Source organism: Dreissena polymorpha, chromosome 7 (genome assembly GCF_020536995.1).
Source record: "Dreissena polymorpha isolate Duluth1 chromosome 7, UMN_Dpol_1.0, whole genome shotgun sequence".
Classification (NCBI taxonomy): Eukaryota; Metazoa; Mollusca; class Bivalvia; order Myida; family Dreissenidae; genus Dreissena; species Dreissena polymorpha.
Window position 1 is genome coordinate 91,945,529 of NC_068361.1, and position 20,059 is coordinate 91,965,587.

Below are 20,059 nucleotides of genomic sequence, written 5' to 3' on the forward strand. Positions count from 1 at the left end.
ATTTTCAGAGTATTACCAGCGCAAGAGCGTTTATACTTAAAAGGCTATGTTCTCATATTTAGTACTTACTTCCTTATTCCTGTCAACATGTTAACATGTAAAAGTATAAAGAGCAATGGAAGCGAGGCCTCACTTTAAAGCATTGCATTTCAACCCGCGAGGTATATCGGGTCAATTCGCGGACATTCAGAGTTTATATACAGGTCATCACCGGAGTTGGCGGCCAGTAAAATAATCGTTATATAATAAAGACGCTATCCGTGAACTAGGTGACCTGGAATTTTCTTTAGACCAGAAATATGTTAAATGAAGATATTCAGCAATATAATTATGGTATGTAAATAATAGATCCTTAAAGTGTTTTCAACAATACAATGATAAATATTATTGTTGATAAATTTAACAATAATTATTCGTCCATATTGCCTAATGTACTAAAGTGATATTATGAGCATGTAACAGTTTATAGGTGTCTATCGCAACCGTTGATTATTTTTGATGTTTCTACTTCATATACACTTATATTAATTAATGCAGCATCATCATACTAAAACAATATACCAGAAAGAGAAAAATAATGCATTTGAATATCAACCGTACTTTCGTTTGACAACTGATCATGCGTTTACGAGTTGAACCTAAATTTAGTTTTAGTACAGATTTGTTCATACGACACAAAGACACGAAATTGTTTTACGGATCATTTCAGCTTACAGGACTGGGTGGGTCACGTAAGAATATCAAATATAAAATATATTTTTATAAACAACTGGTAGCAAGGTGAGTTGCAGATAATTAATCAGTAACCACATTTTAACTAACTATTTTGACCTGTTAATTCTTTTCAGCTCAATTCAACAGTGCAAAATGCCCATAATATCACTTTAAGCATTAGCACGATGATAATTGATACTGTTAATAATCGAATCAAATAGCAATGCCCGACAAACCACTAAAACAGGTTTGTTCGAAGAACGCGCCTATAAATACGGATACTTCTCGTGTGGCCGGTTGACTCATATGTTTAAATTTCACTTCCATTCTTCTTTTGGTTTTCTGTTTTGTATCTATAGGTTTATGACCAGCAATATGTTATAATGTAAAATAAGCCGCGAAAACTCCCCGTAACATCCCGTACTGCGTGTGATGCAGCTAAGAACTGCACAGAAAAAGACATTCGCTATACTTGATCTCATTCATTAAACTATTTACGCCGTATATCTTTTTTAAAGATATTTCTTGTTTTAATTCTTTTAAATTGAAGGAATCTGTTACTTTTGACAAATCAAATAAACATTTATTAAATTGTTTGTATTAACTGCAACCAAAGTGAAGCAATATGTACATGTATGTACCAGTAAAATTGAGCCTCGCTCCAGGAAAATGGGGTTTAATGCATCTGTGTAAACTATAAAAGTATTGTCTGATAATAGCCTGTGCAGTCCTTACAGGCAAATCAGGGACGACACTTTCCACTTTTATGGCAATTTTTAAATACATGTCTCTTCTTAGTGAAAATTTAATTTAGGTGGAAAAATGACTGACTGACTGCAAAGGCTAATCTGGAATGATACTTTATGCACATGTATTAAACCCTGTTTTCCCTGAGGGGGGCTCGTATATTTTGAGATTAAGTCAGTGAGTGCAGTTTTATCCTGAAGTATGTGAAATATGGACCATGTTGAATGGCTTGAATTGATTACAGGTTGTGCTTTGCAATGCATTTATAAAGGTGTTTTCAATTTCATTTTATTTACTCATGACTTAAAATTAGACACGGTATTAAGACGTCATTGCCTTAATGAGTTGTCAATATTTTTGTTGCGTCTACAGTATTTTGTGATCTAGCAATCATTGATTATATTCTGCTTAAAATATCGATTTCGAGTTTCCTTCATTTACGTCCAAAATGTGATGTGAAAATAAAATTTACCTAGATTATTATATTCGAAACAAGGAAAAATAGCTTCAAATGTGCTGTTGTTTATACCATACTGATTGTTTTGGATAGCAAAGGATACCTTACACCATGTGTCACCTTCTCAGCTTGGGCTTAATGCATGTGCGTAAAGTGTCGTCCCAGATTAGCCTGTGCAGTCCGCACAGGCTAATCAGGGACGACACTTTCCGCCTTAACTGGATTTTCGTGTAGAAGAGACTTCCCTTAAACGAAAAATGTCATAAAAGCGGAAAGTGTCGTCCCTGATTAGCCTGTGCGAACTGCAAAGGCTAATCTGAGACGACACTTTACGCACATGCATTAAGCACAGTTTTCTCAGAACACGACTCACATGATCATTTTAATTGCTGTTTTATTAAATCATCATTTTTCGCCTTTTGTATTTTCATGAACACAGTGATAAACATGTGTAATGCCTTATGTTATACCATTTGTGTATAAAAAATGCTTGTCTTTTGCACTTGTTTAAAATTCACTGTGAAAAAAAAAGCATTGTTTCCAGTCCACTTGTATTGTATAGGGCGTATCCTTCTGAGAGTATTAAGACAGTGGTGAGGGTTTTACCCAGTGGGTCAGCCTGTCAGCTCCCATCACCAACAGCACCCTGGTCTTGTCCCCTTCCCCTATTTCCCCCCCCCCCCCCAAAAAAAAGAAGGGAAAAAAAGAGAAAAAAGTAAAAAGGGAAATTATGCTTGGTGCATGGGGATTATATGTTTGACTCCAGCAACGCTCTGCTCATTTCAGTGAGTGAGGACACATTGGTTGACATGGCCACCCACATGACCCAGAAGGTGGGCCTTGTACATCAGATGCCATACGCTTGCCCTCGTAGGGGGCTGCATTCCAGCTTTGAAAAGGTACGCTGTCACCTAAATGCTTGTTCTCCAACCGTTTAAGCCTACATCACTCAGATTCACACTTTGAAGCGTTTGTTGTGCATTAGGAAGTATAATTTAATTAAAAACCTTTTCATAATAGATTTATGTTTTAAAGCCTTCATTTGCAACAATAAGATACTGCAGAGAAGCAAACAGCATAAAGTTACTTGCAGGCTTTACTGGTTTAAAGCTGGTTTCACATAAGCTGGCAAACTATATACTTAGGGTGATTGATGTGTGAAAGTGCATCAATATTGGATGCATGCTCAACAGTAAAGGCAGGTGTAAAAAATTAAAAATGATGAAGTGAGAATTAAATTGAAATAAATTAGAACCTTGTAATATTGGTTTATGATCTAGGATCTGGTAACACAATAATATAATAGTATAGAATGCTGCTAAAAAAGGGAAAACATGGAGTTTGCATATTTCTGCTTTTGGCTCTGTGTCTTGCCTTGTAACGATTTTAATGTTGATATTACTTAAAAACGGTTCAATCATGATTAATCATCATCCTCTATGGTATTCACACAATTCCAATTATACTGTAGGTGTACTTTGGTAGCCAGCACGCGAAGATGTACCTGTCCGCTGACATACTGCGCATCAACTGCGCAACGGGGATGTCGTGCCTCATGCGCAAGGCCGTTCTGGACGAGGCAGGTGGCATGAAGGAGTTCGGACAGTATCTGGCCGAGGATTTCTTTATGGCGCAAGCCTTTATCGATAGGTTAGTTTAAAGTTAAAGATTGAATTACTGGTCCAACGTTTATTGCTGTTTCATTTAAGCCAGTTTCATCTAGATACACATGTTCATAGATATCTATTAAATATACACATATGTGCAATCATGTAACAATATGAAATTGTTGTCAGTTATAATTATACCCCCATTACCATTGGTAATATGGGCTATATAGGAGTCACTTTGTCGGTCTGTCGGTCGGTCGGTCTGTCTCGAAATTTCATCCGATCTTCACCAAACTTGGTCACAAGTTGTATCTTGATGATGTATAGGTCAAGTTTGAATATGGGTCATGCCGGGGCAAAAACTAGGTCTCGGGGTCACTTATTGTGTTTTAAACCGAAAGTTTTTCCAGACCATAAAATTGTCATTTATTGTTAGATTTTAAAATAACTTGGTACATTTGTTCACCATCATGGGACGGTGTGTCGCGTGAATAAAGTACGTCGATATCTCCAAGGTCAAGGTCACACTTGGAGTTCAAGGGTCAAATGCTTGTCCGGGCCATAACTTTATAATTTATTGTAAGATTTTAAAATCATTTGGCAAATTTGTTCACCATCATGGGACGGTGTGTCGCGGGAAAGAATTACGCCGATATCTTGAAGGTCAAGGTCACACTTTGAGTATAAAGATTAAAAATGGCCATAAATGAGCTTGTCTGGGCAATAACTATGTCGTTCATTATGAGATTTTAAAATAATTTGGCACATTTGTTCACCATCATTGGACGGTGTGTCGCGCGAAAGAATTACGTCGATATCTCCAAGGTCAGGGTCACACTTTGAGTTCAAAGGTCAAAAATGGCCATAAATGAGCTTGTCTGGGCCATAACTATGTCGTTCATTGTGAGATTTTAAAATCATTTGGCATATTTGTTCACCATCTTTGGACGGTGTGTCGCGCGAAAGAATTACGTGGATAACTCCAAGGTCAAGGTCACACTTTGAGTTCAAAGGTCAAAAATGGCCATAAATGAGCTTGTCTGGGCCATAACTATGTTGTTCATTGTGAGATTTTAAAATCATTTTGCACATTTGTTCACCATTATTGGACGGTGTGTGGTGCGAAAGAATTACGTTGATATCTGCAACGTCAAGGTCACACTGTGAGTTCAAAGGTCAAAAATGGCCATAAATGATCTTGTTCAGGCCATAACTATGTCATTTATTGTGAGATTTTAAAAATACCTGGTAAATTTGTTAACAATCATTGGACGATGTGTCATGCGAAAGAATTATGTGGATAACTCCAAGGTCTTGGTCACACTTGGAGTTTAAAAGTAAAAAAATGGCCATAAATTTGGACGGCATGTCATGCAAAAGAATTGAACAGTTCAAAGGTCGAAATGGCCATTAATGATAATGGCATTATAATTCTTAAAAATCGCCATAAATTTGATTCTCTTGTTTTGTGAAGACAGCATGCAAAATAATCTGTGTCAATGCGGCACGTGGGGGTACACGTCACGTCTGTGACAAAGCTCTCGTATGAAAATAAAGCTAAGTTCCAAGTGATTAAGTTTCTGTTTTAATCCTCCTAATTAGTGCTAAAATGTTAATTTTATTGCTAAATTGATGGCAGATAAAGACTTTTATTGGAACCAGACCTTTTTCTTTATGTTAAACAGCCTTGTGAAATTTATTCATTGATTAAGAAATCCTAAGCTTTTAAGTCATATGTGATATTTGAGGTTGAAAATAAAATACAAGTTTCAATTCTGATAGGACCGAAATATCTGTAGCCTAGAGTAATAACAATAAGAATGCTACATTATTACTTCATAAAGAGCATGCCATCATTCATAAGATATTTTCTATTAAATTGTATTTATCTGATTTTTCCTGAGCAGAGTACTACACTTACAGCCACAAAAAACTCTACAACTGTGTTTACTTTACCCTGAAAGGTTATAATTTTGCTTAATAAATGCGTCTTAACTATTGTTCTCAGTGATTGATTTATTGCACTTGCCAAGACGCTCCCATGGAAGTAGTAATCAAATCCTCTGGAAATAAATTTAATCCCTTCCAGCACTTACAGTCACAATTGTCTCAATGTTTAAGCACTTATTTCAGATGAATATGTATGTTTTTGTTTTCAATTGAAAGTGGTTTTATCTTTTATGCTTGTCAGTTTTGATAAATTTCCAGAGCTGTTCATTTATCACTTTTTCCATTGTAGTTTGTGCATTTTGTTCCCGGCTTTCAGGGTTTATGATTAATCATGCAATCAAACTTGCAATGTAATGATTGCAGCACTAATGGATTTAGTAAAATGATACTGTAATTAAATATAACAATATGAGCCGCGTTCTGAGAAAACTGGGCTTAATGCTTGTATAAAAGTGTCGTCCCAGATTAGCCTGTGCAGTCCGCACAGGCTAATCAGTGATGACACTTTCGGCTTTTATGACATTTTTCGTTTAAATGAAGTGTCTTCTTAGCAAAAATCCAATTTAGGCGGAAAGTGTCGTCCCTGATGAGCTGGGACGACACTTTATGCACATGCATTATGCCCAGTTTTCCTAAAACGCGACTCATATGATCTCTGCCTTATTTGCAGTACCCTAGTAATTGTGGATTGCAAAGTTAAATGCACCATTCTGAGCTTATATCTTGGAGCATACAATAAAATCACTTCTAGAAATTGCAGTTGCAGCACTAATTGTTTCTCTATAATAATAATATAATAATAATAATAGCAATATTATTTCTCCTTTTTCAGGGGATGGCGAGTTAAGATGTGTTCCCGTTTGGCCCAGCAGAACTCTGGTACTTACTCAATCACTCACCTACAACAGCGCCTGTGCAGGTTAGTAGTACATTCCGGTAGGGTGGAATATAGCAGTCAGACTGTTCGTCCTTCAGTCTTTCTGTCTGGCGTTCCATTTTGCTAGACTTTTTTAGCTCACCTGATTGCTCAGGTGAGCTTTTGTGACCGGTCTTTGTCCGTCGTATGTCCGTCCATCCGTCCGTTAACATTTGCTCGTAAACACTCTAGAGGCCACATTTCTTGTCCCATCTTCATGAAACTTTGTCCCAATGAAATCTTGGCCGAGTTCGAAACTGGGTTGTGCCGGGTCAAAAACTAGGTCACTATGTAAAAAAAACAAAAAAACTTGTAAACACTGTAGAAGTCACATTTCATGCCCAATCTTCATGTAACTTTGTCAAAATGTTTGTCTTAATGATATCTTGGTTGAGTTCAAAAGTGGTTTTGATCTGTTGAAAAACATTGCCGCCAGTGGGCGTGGCAGTTTTTCTTATTTGGCTATAGAGAAACCTTGTAAACACTCTAGAAGTCACAATTTTTGCCCAATCATCATGAAAGTTGGTCAAAACATTGGTTCAATTGATGTCTCAGACGAATGAAAATGGTCGAGATCGGTGAAAAAACATGGCCGCCAGTGGGCGGGGCATTTTTTTCTATATGTATATAGTGGCAGTTTTCCCTATTTGGCTATAGAGAAACCTTGTAAACACTCTAGAAGTCCCAATTTTTGCCCAATCATCATGAAAGTTGGTGAAAACATTGGTTTTATTGATATCTCGGACGAGTTTGAAAATGGTCGGGATCAGTGAAAAAACATGGCCGCCAGTGGGCGGGGCATTTTTCTCTATATGTATATAGTGAAAACATTTGTTTCCTTGATAAGAGAGTTGAGTTCAAAAATGGTTCCTGTCAGTTGAATAACATGGCTGCTGGGAGGGGGGCAGTTTTCTCATTATGCCCCCCCCCCCCCCCTTTCGAAGAAGAGGGGGTATATTGTTTTGCTCATGTCGGTCCGTCCGTCCACCAGATGGTTTCCGGTTGATAACTCAAGAGCGCTTATGCCAAGGATCATGAAACTTCATAGGTACATTGATCATGACTCGCAGATGACCCCTATTGATTTTCAGGTCACTAGGTCAAAGGTCAAGGTCATGATGACCCGAAATAGTAAAATGGTTTCCGGATGATAACTCAAGAACGCTTATGCCTAGGATCGTGAAATTTCATAGAAACATTGATCATAACTCGCAGATGACCCCTAATGATTTTCAGGTCACTAGGTCAAAGGTCAAGGTCACGGTGACCCAAAGCAGTAAAATGGTTTCCGGATGATAACTCAAGAACACTTATGCCTAGGATCATGAAAATTCATAGATTCATTGATCATGACTCGCAGATAACCCCTATTGATTTTCAGGTCACTAGGTCAAAGGTCAAGGTCACAATGACCCGAAATAGTAAAATGGTTTCCGGATGATAACTCAAGAATATATCTATTCATACGACACATGATTACTAAAATGGAACCATGTTAGTGTTCATGTGTCGAATGAATAGATATCTTTGCGGTAAATTAAAATGGAATTAAATATGCAAAACAATAATAAAACAAGCATTTTGTATCTACAAATATTTATTTTATAATACTTCATCTGGCGTTGAAATTTCGGCAATTGCCATAAGGAACCATGATTTTTAATTGTTAGCTCGGCTGTTTTCGGAGAAAACCGAGGTATTGTCATAGCCAGCTCGTCGTGTCGTGTCCGCGTCGTGCTAAAACCTTAACATTTTGTCAAGGTTTTGAACATTGGCTCTAAAATCAAAGTGCTTCAACCTACAACTTTGGAACTTCATATGTAGCTGCACCTTGATGAGTTCTACATGCCACACCCATTTTTGGGTCACTAGGTCAAAGGTCACTGTGACCTCTAAAAAAAATATTCTGACAAGCTTTTTTCATCTATTCAAAACTGCACCCGCAGCCGAGCGTGGCACCTGTTATGCGGTGCTCTTGTTTAGCTTTATTTTACTAAAGTTTGTACGAAATTCTGTTGATTTTGAGTACAAATGTTACTTTAAGTTGCTTTATGTGAACTGAAAAAAATTGTTACAAGAAAATAACTTTGAAGTTGTAGTGCCCTTAGCCTATAGCAAAAATACCGTAAAACGCTGTGTATAACGCGCATTCATGTATAACCCGCATCTACTTTTTTAAGCTAAAAAATCTGAAAAAAAAAGTTTTTGAAGCAAAAAAATCGAGGGAAAAATTCTGTACTGCAGGCTAACTGAAAATCGTTATATTTACATTGCCGATCTTACGTGTTTTATTGCTTCAATTATTAATTATTTTAAAGACGATAACGATACAACTAGTTTGTGTGCCTTTTTTAAATCATATGCGTACAAAATAATGTTTGGATTTAAATGAATTATGCATGAAATGCACCTTTTCCACGAGGATATTATCAAGGTTTTCATCATATGTCACCGAAGTAACTTTCCACGATTTTATCGTGGAGGAGAACACATGACGGATGGATTAGTTATACCCAAGAAACTGACATTTTCGATTGGCATTTCACGTGGTTATTCATGCATGACTAATTTACAACCGCGAGTTTTATTTACATTGCCGATATCATGCGTCCTTTTGGAGTGTCTATACTTGACAGGAGACTTTAACGACTCAAACTTCTCAATACCATTACGACATTACTGGCAATAAACGAACAATGGAGGTATGAAGCCGTTTGCCGGTTCGCATGTTTTGATAATAGCCCAGCTACACAAAACTTGACAGGTGACGCAAATTGCTCCATAATCACATCCTCAATCTTGACAAGACGTATGAAAACGTGTAAACAAACACAACATCAATTTTATTAACACATTTGAAAAGCAAGAAAAATAATCATAAATATTTCGGGAAAGACTTTGCCGACATACTATTGTAAATCGACAAGTGCCCCCAAATAAATTTTGTAACCCTTGTACAGTAGGGTATAATATTGTGGGAAAACAATAACATTTAAATAAAAATGGCTTCCTTGTTTTTCATTCTCTTCTTCAAATTTATTTGAATAAATGCTCTGTACGTACCTGAAAAAGATAGAAAGTATTTATGTTAACTTTATAATGTTTGTCCATCTTATTCAGATCGTAAATATAACACTATTATTAACATAGTTACAGTTTAAACACCGGGGAACAGAATGATGCAAATTACCGCAACTGGATAACTGACAAAGAAAAAATGTCTTGGCATGGCTGTAGTTGTGCATAACGCGCATCAAGTTTTTAAAATGAAATTTTGGGGTAAAAAAGTGCGCCTTATACACAACTTATAACGGTAGTCATTGAAATGCATAAGTTACACATGTAACTGACCTTCAATAAAATAACCTTGCTAAACCTCACGGTTTCAGGTGGATGAAGTTGCGCAATGCGATGGTTCCGGCCACCATTTTTTGGGAGCCCATCTCCCTGTGTTTCACGCTGGGACTCATGAACGCCTGGGCAGTGAGCTACATGTTGGACCTTAGTCCGATGTCTTACCTGCTGGTCCATACTCTTCTGTGGTTCCTTTTGGATTATACCTTGATTAAAGTGCTTGAGGTGAGTCTTAAAAGTTTCAATACCCTCCCGGAACACAAAGTTTGAAAGGGGTATATTGGAGTAACTCTGTCGGTGTCGCAGTCTGTCTGCAGAAAATGTAACCAGTTTGTTAAGAAAAGCTTATCATGGATGATACCTTCAGCGTTAAAAAAAAGAGACTATCTTTTAACAAAAAAAATAATCAAAACAGAATTGTTATCCCATATTAGCTTATTTAGAAAGTTTTTCAGAGAGCAAGGCTCAAGTTTAAGATGAATACATAATTGACAGTTTACATTTACTCAATGATTTCCTGATTATATTGCTGGTATCTCAACAATTTTTTCCCATATTTATTTAACCCCAAATCTGTGTTGAGGTACAAATATTTTAATTTCACTTGCGAAAATTAAGTATAAGCAGTTCAGTAAAAGACGGAAGGCTTATACGCTTTGTAGCAAAGAAGTCTGATAAGTCACTTCTGGCTTTTAAGTGACACAATATGTGTCTTGTTCTGAGAAAACTGGGCATAATTCATGTGCGTAATGTGTCGTCCCAGATTAGCCTGTGCAGTCCGCACAGGCTAATCAGGGACGACACTTTCCGTTTTTATGGTATTTTTAGTTTGAAGGAAGTCCCTTCTTACCGAAAATCAAGTTAAAGCGGAAAGTGTCGTCCCTGATTAGCCTGTGCGGACTGCACAGGCTAATCTCGGACGACACTTTACGCACATGAATTAAGCCCAGTTTTATCAGAACAAGACACATATGATACCAATAAGTGTTCAGAACAAGGCTACTTATGATGAAGGTTGAAGCGGAAACATGAACAGTATTCAAGAAATTAGAATTAACAAAAGTAAAAACATGTCTGTATGATATATAATACAATTATACCAGTGAAATAGGAGTTCTTTTGTGTTTGTTTTGCAGAATGGAGCAGTGCCTTTCTCAAAGATCGATTTTCTCGTGTGTTGGTGCCTGAACGAGTTCAGTTACCCGTTTCTAATACTCCAGTCGCACTGGGACCCAAAAATCCATTGGCGTGGGCGAAACTTCAAACTGAAATGGGGCGGAGTGGTGGAGGAGTTGTATACAAAACAAACTGTGTGATAACTAGTCTAAGTTTCTTTTTTTCTATTACTTCATATTCATCTGTAAAATGTTTTCATCATCAGCGTCCTCGCTCATTCCCAGTTGTCTTACACTTATTTCTATTGCTGGTGATTTTTTTTAATGAGCCTCGCTGTGGGAAAACAGGGCTGAATGCATATGAGTTAAGTTTAGTGTTAAACATTAAACAGCAATCATCCCTTTAGCAGCTATTTGTGTAAGAAATACTTTAAATTGTAGCCAGGCTACAGCATATAGCATATGTGTTCCTATGTTACTGATCATTTAGCCAGTCTACAACATATAGCATATGTGTTCCTATGATACTGATCTTGTATCATGTAGCACACATGCTTATGGGTAAAATCGAATCTCACTTTGTATGCGCATATTTTTAAAATAAGATAGATGGAACATGCCACATAAATACGGAAACTTTGCTGCAAATGATTGTGGTTCATGTTAATTGCATTGTTTATTGACTTATATTCCAGATTTTTAAAATTTCCACATTATGTTTTATTATGTTCATTAATTCACCAAGATCTACTTTCATGCATATTTGAGCTCCATCATATGACAATGGCACTGGAGAATTGGAAAATCATGTCTGGAGCTACCCTTGTCTTCTAATGAGACCATGAAACCTTGCGGACAAAATGAATTTACAGAGATATGGCTGCCTATGGAATAAGACCGATTTTCGCATGATGCAGCTCATTTTGTGTTTTGATGTTGTTGCGTTTATAAGAGGATCAGTCAGGCATGCAATACTATTGTAATTCAGTAGTATTTATGATATATTTCCTTAGAAAATGTCTCCATGCATAATCTGGTCAAACATTGCATTTTTTTAGCATTGGAATAAATGCTACCTTCCATTGAAGACTCATTTAACATACTTTGTTTTTCTGTTTCATTGAATTATTTGTTTTTAAATAATATTTAAGACCATTATCTCTTTGGTGTATGTTTCAATATAAGTTGGCCTATTTGTTTTCCACTGCATGGGAACAATTGTCTATTCCAAATGAGGCTTTATATTGCTTAACATGTTTTGAACTTTGAACTCTTATTAATATATGCATTTGTCCTGGGTTTATATTTTTTATGCCCCCGGATCGAATGATCGGGGGTATATTGTTTTTGGCCTGTCTGTCTGCCTGTCATTGTATGTGTGTGTCTGTCCCAAAAATTTAACCTTGCGCATAAAATTAAAACTCTTGGGTTTATGTTCTTTAAACTTTACATGTGCATGCATCTCTTTGAGATCTACAAACAAACATGGTTTGAGGTCACTAGGTCAAAGGTCAAGGTTACTGTGACCTTTACATTCAAAATATAACTTTGTTTCTAAAAAAGCTGCCGTGTGGGTTCAAAGCGCAGTAGGGGGAATTGTTTTTCACAATCACAGCTCTTGTTCATTATGTTTTTATCATGTTTTATCAATCATCAGGTGATATTTTTCACTTTTGTATTTTTGTAACCATGGTAACAAACAAAACTGTCCCACCACTAGCTATTCTGTACCTACTGTTGTGCATGACTTGCAGTAACTATGGTAACCATTCATTTACATGTTCGTAGCTGAGAGTTTCACAAAATTTCCAAAAAATGGTGACAAATAAAAAGGTGTGGCAAGAAATATGTGTTACGAAATACTGAAGTTTGAACAAGGTTTGTATTATATGACATAAATAATGAGTAACAGAACACACTTGGAAGTAATTTATGATAAAATTTACATCAATTGTTATAATAATATTTAAGCATAAATAACAACTATTATACATTTTATACAAAAAGTAAACTTGCCCTTAAATTGTTGTTAGTATATAATATTCCATGATATTTTCAAAAAGAATATTTTCAAAAAGAAGGTTGAAAAATATTTGCTATCGCAATGACTACAACAGAAGACTGGCTTTGGTGGTTGATGTTTTGTTTTGTACACCAACATTTGTATAAGAACCAATTCAATGCAACGTTAGGTTGACATTTCACATTGTCACGTATGAATTAATATTTAAGGATGCATAATTTATACATAAATGCATGTATAGTGTTTCAACTCGTATAAAAAATGTGTGTGTAGTACATGTATGATATATGCTTATTTGAATGAAAAATGTGTGTCATAAATTGTGTTAGAGATTGAAAATTTTATTTACTTATATTTATTTTTTAGAGTGCAATTAATAACAAACGCAAATAGTCATAGTCAATTGTGAACTTGCCATTGAGTTTCAAAATGTATGAAAAACTGAGAAAGTTTATTTTAGGTTTACTTTCAGTGTTTTGAATATTATTTAACAAGTGTTGCGATGTATCTTGTTACCACGTAACGGTATATGTGTTATATTTTAAACTGATTTTTACAATGGTGCTTAAATTTAATTGTTTTAAGTTAAGTTTTATGTTGTTCACATTTTTACATAGTTTTTCTTTAAGTGTTGCCTCTTTTATGTTGTAAAGCAGAACTCCATTTTAAGTTGATCAATTTAAGTTTTACAGAATTTTTGATAATTATTTTGTATTTCTTACGGAGTATGATAACAATGATTTTACCAAACGTTAGTGGTCAATATTGCTCTGTGAAAAGGGGGTTTAATGCATGTGTGTAAAGTGTCTACCCTGAGTAGCCTCTGCAGTTCACACAGGCTAATCAGGGAAGAAACTTTCTGCTTTTATTAGCTTTTTCGTTTACAGGAAGACCATTCTTGATGAAAATCCAGTTAATGCGAAAAGTTTTGTACCATTGCGGACTGCACAGGCTAATCTGTGACAACACTTTACGTACATGCATTTAACCCCCTTTTCACAGAGCAACCCTCATGTATAAACTGAATACAAAGTCCTTTGTCAAATCTACTGGTTATGCTGTGTGTACAATTATTGTAGTGTTTTCTGTGGCTGCTGTTTTCAAGACCACAGTTTATTTATACAAGACCTAAACTAGTAAATAGTATCTTATTGTGTATGGTTGCAAGTGTAATTTATTAATAGTTATTCATATATTATTCTATTCCTATTATGTTTTACAGTGTTTTAATAGTTGGTTGAAGTCTTATTTACTATGTATTTAAATATTAGTTTATATAATTTTATACATGTGCATGTAAGATGTATACCTGTATGATTTTCATATTTTAATGTACCTGTGTTCAATTTTATATAACCTTTAAACGCAAATAATAGATTGCTGCTGCCATTTAAATTAATGTCTAATTTAATGCAAACACTCAAAAATAAAACATTTCAATTAACATTATGTTAACTATTCCATCATTTATGGAAAAATTGGTATTTTGAAAATTCTCATCGGTTGTGCCTGTATGTTTTTCATGTACATTGAAATATAATTTTGTTTCATTACTTTTGGTTTGTATTCATACTGAACTTTATGTAATATGTTTTGCATTTATTTTTTGCATTAACATTGAAAAGAAATTTGATTTCATTACCTTTGTATTCATACTTAAATTGCTTCAACATGCTTTGCCCTTGTCTGGTGAAGTTTCTAACGGGTGGAACAGAGAAATCTTTTGGCCAGTTGATACCTTGTACAGCGAAACATTCAGAGATATTGATTCTTCATGAATTCAGATTCAGAATGAGACTGAACGACAATTTGCCATGTGTGGTAAAACTGCAATCAATGATGTGTATATACAATAGTATATAATGTGGCTCAACCCCTTACAACTCAGATACAAACTTTGAGAGGTTAGAAATACCTTAGAAATTCAAAAGTAATTAAACATCTATCTTATTAGATTCCAGATTTAAAGCCTTCATTTCCAACTGAAAGATACTGATGAGCAGCAAACAGAATAAAACCTAAGACACCTGAGTAGTTCTCACAGGCTGTTCGGGTTTGAAGCTGGTTGCATATAGCCATTTTCACTTTGCTTCTCAGTGAAAAAGTGACACAATCTTTTACAAGACTATCTTCATGCAAGTCTGAGCTTCTGGACTAGGTTAGGAATTTGATTTCAAAACTTTATCATTAGGTCAATAATTAATTCGGAAGTGTGTCATTGGAGTTTCATTTTCCTGTAATCAGTATTTACTTGATTGAATTAACCAGTTTGATGTAATAAAATGAATTATCTTATACTGAATGTGATTCATACTTTAATGTTTATTACCAATATTTCATGTGTTATGAACTTTTTCAGCTGTGTTCAGGTGTCTTTAATCTGGGTTTTTTTCTTAACAATTATGTTACTTGAGTTTTTCTACATCTTTGTATTGGTCATGATAATTATATTGCATTGCATAATTAGTGTTGTGAAGTATACTTAATTAAGAAATATGAAAAAAAAATCATAGAATCTTTGTTACACACAACGTGTTACATGTATGTGTGTTATTTTATTGTATTGTAAAATCATGTTGACAGTTCTGCAATAATTAATTTAAAAAGCCAATCTGTTTTTATCATAATGTAGCAGTAAACAAAACCCTTGGATACAATTATGTATGTAAATTGCTCAACCATGAGGTGTTACAGGAAGAAATACCAGAAAGGCCTCTTGATGTTTGGCATGTGACCCCCTTTGCATGCTGCATGATGTTCTGCCTAGTGGTTGAACGCTTCACTGACAAGGTTCTGCGGTTGAATGTGCAGATATTGAAAACACAAGCAATATGATTCTTTATTTGTTGCAATAAATTATTGGGCAACAGTGTAATTTTCCATTTGTTGCAATAAATTATTTTGAAACAGTGTTGAATTAGCCAGTAATTTTTTTTTTAGTATGTTGTACTGTTATTTTTGGAACAAAATCAATTTCATTGGGTCGTTGGTTGAAAGTTATCCCAAACTATTTGTGATATGCTGTGAAGTAATGTTAACAATATGTTGTGTCATCAAAACCAGAAATGCATTGAAATATGTATTGAAAACATAATATGAATATTTACTTTAGTAAGTGAAATTTGTGTCTGATAATTGATGGTTATTCAAATTCATCAGCCATAGTTTCTGTTGTGTGCTTTTAGCATTAATAGTAATGCTGTTTTGTAATGGCTTTTTCTTTTTAATGCAATTATGTTAGTTTTTAAAAATCATACCACTTTTGGTATTCAATTCAAATATGTTATGTTCTGTAAGAGATTTGTTCACAATTTTGCACTACAACAATTTAAAAACAAATTTTTATAGATTCAAAAAAGAAAAATATTGAAAATATAATTATGTTTTCTATTGATAACCATCAATCATAATTGGAAAATAATACAGCCTTTGAAAAGCTTTTAATTGACAATTAATTAAAATCATGTATTTCCAGACTACTGACCAAACTCAAAGGCCTGCATGTTTTAGTGGAAGGGCGCAAGGGTTTGTTACTATATGTATGAGTTCGAGCCCAAGGACAGGCACCTTTTTTTTGTTATTGTATTTTTTTGAAGACATTTAAAATACTACATTTTTGTTAATAATTTAATAACATTGAAATAAATGCAAAAATCAGTGCACAAGTATCTTTAATAGTTTTTTAATTTTTGCAATAAATTATATGACAACAGTGTTGAAGTATTAAGCATAACATGTATCTTTTTAAATGTTGTACTTTTATTTTGGAACAAAACCAATGTTGTGGGGTAGTTGATTTTAATTTATTAAAAAAACAATTGATGATATGCTGTGAAGTAATGTTCAAGCAGCATGTCTTTTTGGTGGAGTTGATATGCTGAAATTTTGAAGAAATAAAGAATACAGATATAAAAAATATATCTTTCTTTTAGTTGTTATTGATGATGATAATCATAATGGTTTTCACTTAGCTTTTAATTTGAAACCCAGTTTTATAACCTGATATCGACAAACAAGTATATTGTTATCCGACTTAACATAAATTCCTAACGCTTGGCCATAAGGTGCCCATCGACACACTGCAGTATGGAGCCATTGTAAAAATGTATGCACATGGTTGGAGAAGAGATTAATTGCTTGCTTAAGAATATTCCAGTGGTCTGGGTCTAGTTTGAACAAGGAACCTCAAGATCTGCAAGCCTGCAACCTACCTGGACTACAGCTTGTGCTAAGATATGATTCACTGAAGCCCATTTCACTTCTTCTTTCCAATTCAGCACTCCTTCTTGATCTGGTACCACAAGGATTGTCTACAAATGTCATCAGGAGTTTACAATGCCCTTCAGGGAAACGACGACACCTGGCATTGCTGTCAATGCGGCATGCCAAAATTTAACTCCAGCCTATTTATGGATTATGAAGTGTCCAACTGCTGAACACCTACATCCTCCTCCTTTTCTTCGCACAGTAGTATCAATTTCGGGTCGCCACTTTTCACATCATCGCCTACTATAAGTCGCCATAGACAACCAACACCTAAGAAGAAGCTGCGAATTCTTGTCATTTATTTTCAAAGCATAAGGGCCAAACGTGAAACATTTTGGGCACTACTTGAGCAGGTTGACCCAGACATAATCCTCGCAAGCGAAACATGGCTAAATTCAAGTATTTTTGAAAGAGAGATCCTGCCAGACAACTACGTGTTTGTTTCCCGCAGAGATAGAATGAACAGCACCTATGGTGGAGTTGCTATAATTGCCAAACACGACATGGAAGGCACAGAGATCCTAAACAGTACTACTTCAGAATTTATTGCAGCCTCATTTAACACATCTAGTACAAAGAAACCCATCATTATAGGATGCCTGTATAGGCCTACTGACAATAATCTTGACTACACATCAAACCTTTGCCAAGAGATAAGGAACCTCCACTCTCAATATCGCAATAATATCATCTGGATTGGAGGAGACGCCAACCTCCCAGACATAGACTGGACCACAGACACCTTAATTGGTCATCAGTACTCCATCCAGATCAATGAGACATTAATTAACACATATAAACCGCCAGTGAACAACTAGTGACTTTCCCAACAAGAAACGAAAAAACACTTGACATTTTCTGCACAAACCGCCCAACTCTTGTCAAAAGATGCCTACCCATGCCTGGCCTAAGTGACCATGATACGGTCCTCATAGACACAAATGTGATCCCGAAACGTCAAAAACCAGTTCAACAACTCATCTTTTTTTTTGGAAGAAGGCGAATACACCTGCCATGAAAGAAGACCTTGACAGCTTTAGCAAAACCTTTGTTGGAAACCACAGCACCGCTTCACCAATCAACACACTGGGCAGACTTCAAACAACAATGTAACAAAGTCATCGAATCGCATGTACCATCTAAGCTAACATCTTCAAGATTCAACCAACCATGGTGCAATAGAAATATTAGAAAACTAGCTTGAAGAAAGAAACGGGCATATCGTAGAGCCAGAAAATCTAAAGATCAGACAGAATGGAATATTTACAGACAGATCCAGAAAGAAAACCAGAAAGCCTGTAGAAATGCCAGAAATGAGTATGTTAGAGACATGATAAGTGAACCTGGAGGCAACAACAAGATGCTATTCTCATATGTAAAAAGCATGAAAAGCGACAGTTCAGGCGTTGCTCCCCTGAAAAAAGATGGGTCCACCTATTCTGATGCTAGTGCCAAAGCAAAAATCCTGAACGACCAGTTCTCCTCAGTGTTCACAAAGGAAAACTGCGAGAACCTTCCAGACCTCGGACAGGATATCCCAGTGGAGGCCCCCCACTGATGATCCATGTCAATGGTGTAAGGAAGCTACTTGAAGCCCTCAACCCACACAAAGCATCAGGACCAGACCAGATATCATCCAGATTCCTGAAGGAGATGTCATCGGTCATAGCCCCAGCACTAACCCTCATCTTTCAAGCGTCTCATTATCAGTGCCAAGTCCCTACTGATTGGAAACATGCCAATGTCACTCCACTTTTCAAGAAAGGAGACAAGACCCAAGCTTCCAACTATCATCCTGTGTCACTTACCTCTATCTGCTGTAAGACCATGGGACACATTGTTCACAGCCTCTTGATGAAGTTCTTGGATGAAAGCAAGCTTCTCTCCGATGCACAGCACGGATTCCGGAAGAGAAGATCATGCGAGTCACAACTCATCAACACAGTACAGGATCTCGCAGCAAGGTTGAGTAACAAGCAACAGATTGAGGGGATACTACTTGATTTTTCTAAAGCATTCGACAAGGTGCCCCACCGACGTCTTTCAACAAAGTTGCACCACTATAGTGTACGCGGCAAGACTCTGGGGTGGATTAACAGCTTCCTATCGGATAGACAGCAGCAAGTTGTACTTGACGGAAAGGTATCTGCACCAGCCCCTGTTACATCAGGAGTCCCTCAGGGTACCGTCCTAGGGCCTCTCCTGTTCTTGGTCTACATAAATGACCTCCCAGGTAGAGTGTCATCAACTGTACAGCAAACAGTTTGGATCCAGATGAGACGCCGCAGAACGTGGTGTCTCATCAGGATCCAAACTGTTTGCTGTACAGTTGATGACACTCTACCTGGGAGGTCATTTATGTAGCCTCTTCGCCGATGACTGTCTACTATACAGGACCATAAGACTGGCAGATGACACCAAGGCACTTCAAGATGACCTGGACCAGTTACAAGTATGGGAGCGGGAGTGGTTAATGGACTTTCATCCGGACAAGTGCGAAATGATCTGTATTACCAACAAGCGGAACATCACACCTGGCTCATACAACATCCATGGCCAAACACTTAAACAGACAGATAAAGCCAAATACCTTGGTGTGACCAAAGACAGTAAACTCACGTTGAACAGCCATATAGACATCACCGCTAAAAAGGCAAACTCAACATTAGCCATCCTTCGTAGAAATCTGGCAACCTGCCCTACAGACATCAAGGCAAAGGCATACACATCTCTTGTAAGGCCCCAGCTTGAGTATGCGGCATCTGTTTGGGATCCCAAAACCCTATCCAACATCAACAAATTGGAGTCTGTCCAACGAAGAAATGCCCGCTTCTGCACAGGCGACTACGGATACACCAGCAGTGTCACTGCAATGATGAACAAGCTCGGTTGGCCAACGCTTGAATA